The following is a 6,000-nucleotide window of genomic DNA, read 5'->3' as shown; positions in this document are numbered from 1 at the left end:
CGGGCCGCCGCTGCAGCAGGAGCAGGGCCACGAAGGGCACGACGCCTGTGTGGGGAGAGAGGCGGCTGTCACGCTGGGGACCGGGACGAGGCGGCCGTGGCCCGTCGCGTTGCCGCTGATGCAGGGCATCCGCCCGGGATGACCCCAGTTCCAGGCACCCGAAGGGAGGGTGTCCAGCCGGAGGCAGGACTCATCCCGCTCGGGTGTGCGTCCGGCTCAGCTGGAATCCCCGGACCCCCCGCTCCGACGTCCCGGCCGTGCCGCAGCTCCCATCCCGCTGCCGTCCCCCTCACCTGCCCCCCGGCAGGCGCTCCCCCGCTTCCCTTCCCGGCGGGGGCCCCCGCAGCATTCCCACATTTCGCAACCGGCCCGGTGGCGACCTGTCGCGTTTAATCAACCGTGCAAGACGCTTTTTCCTCCGTTATCCTGGTCCGGGCGCTTCGGGAGCAAGGCCCCACCCCGGCCCGGCTGACTCAGCGGGGCTCCCGCAAGGAAACCTGCTCTCGGCGTGCCCTCCCTCCTTCCTCCCGCCCCCGGCCCCACCGCCTGCCTCAGTTTCCCTATCTGAGAAGCGGGCGCTGCGCCGAGGAGCCCTGGGGAGAGACGATGCAGCTGCCAGAGACTCCAGCCAGGAAATCCCTGGACGCGGAACAAGGGGACCCTTGAGCCTCCGGCAGCTGGGTCACCCCTGCGTCCCCTCCTGAGAGCGGCGCTCCGCAAGCCCAAATCCGCTGGGACTCCCCCAAACCGGGATCCATCCCTGCCCGGAGAGGCCAAGTGCCTCTGGAGCCCGCCACTGCTCTGGGCAACGTCTGGGTGGGTGGCCGGGGTGTCCCCGCCGCTGGGTGACCCGGATGCCACCGGCAGGGTCCCGCCGGGGTGGCGGTGCCGTGCCAGGCGAAGTCCCCGGGCCGTGACGAGCGCCGAAGTCGCCCGCGCTTGTCAGCGCTTCGGACGTGCCGCGGTGCCGGGTAATCCAAGCCTCGATTTATTTACCCTGCCCAGGTGGGACAGGACTTACCTGGGCGTGTTCCGGTCCTGAGCCGCGGCTCCCCTCCCGCCCGGGACGGGGACACCCTGCCCCCCGCGCCCCCGCGGCCCTGCGCGCTCCGCACGGGGCGCAGATTCCCGACCCCTGACGAGCCCCCCTCGCTGTGTGCCCCATTCACAGCTGGGCAGCGAGAGGCTCTGCCCCGCGTGTGCCAGGATCTGGGCGGGTTGGGAGTCCCCGGTGCGTGCTGCCCCGTGGGACCCCCAGAACGCCTTCTGGGCTGGGGGCTGCTCCCTCCAACCCCCTTCCTGCACTTGGCAGCCTCCCCATCCTTCCACCGCTCCCGGCACGGCAGCGGTTTGAGGCATCGGGAGACCCAGAAGGAGGAAAAGCAGGAGGGGGGGAAAAAGTATTTAAAAGTACAAAAAAGAAAAAAAAAATCCCCCCCTCCTTGAGATTTTTTTTTTCCCTTGGAAGCATTTCCAGTTATATAAGTGTCCAGATGTTGGCTGCACCGCGCCAGCGCCGCGCTCCGCTCCCGCTGCCAATTCCCAGAGATGCTCGTCCCGGGGGGGACGCAGCGCGGCGGGAGCCCCCGCTCCGGCTCCAGCGGCGGCATCCAGCCGGGACCCGCCGGCATCACCGGCAAAAGGAGGGGAGGGGGAGGAAAAAAGGGGGAGGGGGAGAAGGGGAAATAGTATCTCCAAAGTCGGTTTGGTTTTTTTTTTTTTTTACCTGCCGGCACGAACTTCATTGTGAGCCGCGTCCCGGGAGCGACTTAATAGGGACTGGTGTTGGCAGAGGAAGTTTTCAGAAATTCATGTTCATACTGGGGGACTTCTCGGGGTTTATATACCGGTCCGGCAGCCAGCCTCTATTGTGAGAGGGAGGAGATGGGGGGTGGGGGATAATCATTCGCTATCGTTATAGCTGTTTTGAGGCAAAAAGATTAGGAAGTCGGATGGCTTTGAATGTTTGTTAGAAATAGATTTCTATTGTCACATTACATTTGGTATCTGTCTTTTTTTTTCACGCGCGGGCTCGGGGAAATTGGTGGGCTGGGGAGGATGAATTGAAGCCCCCCCAAGAGAGCTGCGCGGCCCCGCGTGGGGTTCGGGGTGTCGAGGCACGGCGGAGAACGCGCGGGGCTGTGACTCAGGAGCCGCAAGCACTTTCACCCCTCCCCGGGTCCCCCTCCCCGGGCCGAGCCTTCCCCGCTGGCCGCCGGAGCAGGCAATAAAATGAAGGAGGTAAAAAAGTCTGGTTTGGGGTTTGTCTGGGGTTTGGGAGGGATGGAAGGCGCGAGGAAGTGGTGGTGGGGTGCCGCACTCTCGGTCACGGTGGGACGGCAGCGGTGGCAGCGGTGTCCCCCAGCCCGCCGCTGGCTGATCCCTTTGGGCAGAAGTATTATCAGTGAAGGGTGGGTTTTCTGCGGGAAAAAGGACAAACCCACCCAGCGGGACAGGCCGGACCGGCCCCCCCAGGGTTAACCCTTCCCTCGACGGGGCTGTCCCCTGCCTGGGGCGGGCAGGAGGGCTCTGGGTCACCGTCTTTTGGGGATCCTATGGGATCAGGACACTGCGGAGCTGTTCGCTGCCCGATTTGGGTAAAAAACAGGTTAAATGGATTTTTTTTTGGTGCTTCTCTGTGTTTTTTTTTTTTTTTTTTTCCTCACCGGGGCCGAACCGAAGCTTTAATCAGGTTTAGCAAGTTTGTTCCCCGGCAGGTGAGCCGGCGGTGACAGTCCAGGAACGAGAACGCAGGAGCCGCCACGACCCCGGGCGCCCTCCCTTTAGTGAGGGGGGACACGAAGACCCCTCTGTGCTGGCGGGGTCCGGCCATAGGTGCTGCGTGCCTCAATTTCCCCATGCATGGACCAGCCTGGTCTGCTGGTGGCATTGATGCCCCAGCCCAGTTTAGCCCAGTCTGGTCCTAGTGGGGCATCAGCGATGAGCTGGGACTGTGGAGGGCGGGGACGATGAGCTCCATCTCCCACCCCTCAGCCTCATCCCAGTCTTTTTGGGATATGGGGAGCAGCGCATAACATATTGATGGTCATCTGATGGCCTAATGCACTTAATTAGCTGAGGAATTAATAGCACTTAATAATTAGTATAGGGAACATCCTGGGGGGGGGGGGGGGGGTGTGTGCAGGGGTTGACATGGATTTGCCTTGTTCTTGGATTTCCCAGGAGCGACTGAGTCTATGCTGGAGCTGAGGTGGGCTTTGGGGTCACCTGAGGGGTGTGGGACCCCTTGTCATGGTGGCATCATCAAGGTGGCCCCGTTGTCCCCACCTGCAGCTCAGCCCTTCGGGCAAAAGCGTTAGGATTAAAGGATGGGTTTTCTCTAGGAAAAAAGACAAACCTGCGGGGAGATGCTGGACCTCTGCAGGGGGGAATGCTCCGGTGGGAAAACGAATTCCTGTTCCAGACTGGCTGGATAAGGAGACGGGAGAATGGGAGATGGGAGATGCCAGGCTGGGAGGTACCAGGGCAGGAGATGATGCCCAGGATATCCCCTTCCCCAATCCCTTTGGTAGCAGGAATATCCCGGCACGCACCCTGTGCCGGTGCCCGCTGGAGGTGGGCAGCAGGAACGGGGCTGCAGGAGCGTGAGGAGACGGTGACAGGGGCGGGGGTCCCAGCGTGTCCCAAGGAGGGAGGGGGAAGCGGGGCCGGGGAGGGGGGGGGGTGGCAGCCCTGTCAGGAGAGACTGAGGGTCGGGGACCTGTGGAGTTTGGGGTCCCAGGAGGAGCTGGGGCAGGTTGGTCGGGGGGCAGCTGTCCCCACTGTCCCCAGCGTCCTCAGTGTCTCCACTGCCTCCTCCATCCCCCCCGCTGACCTGCCCAGGGACAAGAGGACAAGTCCAGGGTGTTCCAGGGCCACCTCTGCCGTGCTGCTGCTCCTCTGTGCCCCTCCGAGTGGTGCCCCCTGAGCATCCCTGCCCATCACTGTCCTCAGCTCCATCGCAGACACCCCACCCCGTCCCTGTCCCCTTCCTGTCCCCATGACGCCTCTCTGCCGCATCCCTGTGCCCCTGCTGTTCCCTCTTCCCTGTCCCTGTGCTGCCCCTCCTCGCCCCTGTTCCATGCCCGCCCATCCCTGTCCCATTCCCTGTCCCCATCCCTGTCCCCATCCCTGTCCCATTCGCTGTCCCCATTCCCTGTCCCCATTCCCTGTCCCCATCCCTGTCCCCATCCCTGTCCCCATTCCCTGTCCCCATCCCTGTCCCCAGCTGTCCCATTCCCTGTCCCATTCCCTGTCCCCATCCCTGTCCCCATCCCTGTCCCCAGCTGTCCCATTCCCTGTTTCCCATCCCTGTCCCCATCCCTGTCCCATTCCCTGTCCCCATTCCCTGTTTCCCATCCCTGTCCCCATTCCCTGTTTCCCATCCCTGTCCCCATTCCTTGTCCCCATCCCTGTCCCCATTCCCTGTTTCCCATCCCTGTCCCATCCCTGTCCCATTCCCTGTCCCCATTCCCTGTTTCCCATCCCTGTCCCCATCCCTGTCCCCATCCCTGTCCCCATTCCCTGTCCCCATCCCTGTCCCCATCCCTGTCCCCATTCCCTGTTTCCCATCCCTGTCCCATTCCCTGTCCCCATCCCTGTCCCCGTGCTGCCCCCTGCTGCCCCAGCCCAGAACTGGCCTCTCCCCATCCCATAATTGCCCTCGCCCCATCCCAGCTCAGAGCTGACCCATCCCATCCCATCCCATCCCTGCTCCGGAGCTGCCCCCTGCGCCTTCCCCACCGCAGACCTCTCCTCTCCCCAGCCAGCAGCTGTCCCCTCCTGCCCTTCCCCATCCCAGCATTGTCCCCCCCGCCCCAGCCCCTCTCAGAACTGCCCCAGCTGCCCCATGGCCGCCCCACCCCATAACTGCCCCGTGCCCCATCCTTACCCCCCTCTGCCTCCCGTCCAGCTCGCCATCCCGCGGTGTGCCCGGGCAGGGGGACACCCAAATTCCAGGGGCATCCCGACTCCAGGGTCCCCAAAAGCCCTGGTGTCCCCAGGTGTGGGGCTGGGGCTGTGGTGGGATCGGGGGTGTCTGGGGAGCCCTCCCGGGGGGCTGAGCAGGGGCTGAGCGAGGGGGGGCTCCTGGCCCAGGGAAGTCCAGAGCTGAATAACGGAGGGCACCGAATTCCCCTTCGACTCACCATGGGTCCCTGCCAGGGCTGCCTCACCCCTGTCCCTGTGCCCACTGTTGTCACCTCACTGGTGCCACCCCACTCCTTCCACCCCACCAGTGCCACCCTGGCATTGTCACCCCACAGGTGTCCCCCATAGGCTTTTCTCACGAATGGACACTGGGGCCCTTTGGGGACACCGGAGAAGCCACCATCCCTTCAGTGACACTCAGCTGGTGTCACCCCGCTGTGGGGTCCCGCAGCCCTCCCGGGGTCACGTACCTGCACCCTCCCCTCCGCAGCCCTCTCCAGAGCTGCGTGGGTGGCTTGGTGGTGGCACAGTCACGGTCACTTCCACGGTCACCCACAGCACGCCAGGCTGGCCCGGGCTGCTTCATGGTGACATTGTCCCACCACGAGTGTCCCCAGCTGGCCGTGGTGGCCGTCCCGGTGGCGCTGCCGGGACTGAGTCAGGCTCGGTGCCGGCGGCAGAGCCGGGCGCTCGGGCCGGGCACACGGCACCACGGGAACGAGTGACTCCACGGGGACACATGACCAGGTCTTAGGATTTTTGACTCAGAGGGACTGGTGGCAGCGGGTGGCCTGGTCCCCACGGTGGCCCTGGCCAGACTGCGGGACACTGCACTCAGCGTGGCCGTGGTGATGGCCCAGACAGGGCTGTGGCCTGTGGCACAAGGTGTGGTGTGGCCTGTGCCGTACCACGGCATGGCACACTCCTGGCAGTGCCAGGCCCTGTGGTGGCACACCACAGCCTGTCATGTCACATGCCCTGTGCCACACTGTGTCGTGTGCCACGTCCCATCATGTGCCACGCTGTGTCCCGTGCCGTGGGCCACACTATGAAGTGCCACATCCCGTGCCA

The sequence above is a fragment of the Lonchura striata genome, chromosome 15 (assembly GCF_050655825.1).
Source record: "Lonchura striata isolate lonStrDom1 chromosome 15, ASM5065582v1, whole genome shotgun sequence".
Lineage (NCBI taxonomy): Eukaryota > Metazoa > Chordata > Aves > Passeriformes > Estrildidae > Lonchura > Lonchura striata.
The sequence above is the reverse complement of the archived record's forward strand: the minus strand, read 5'-3'. Positions refer to the sequence as shown.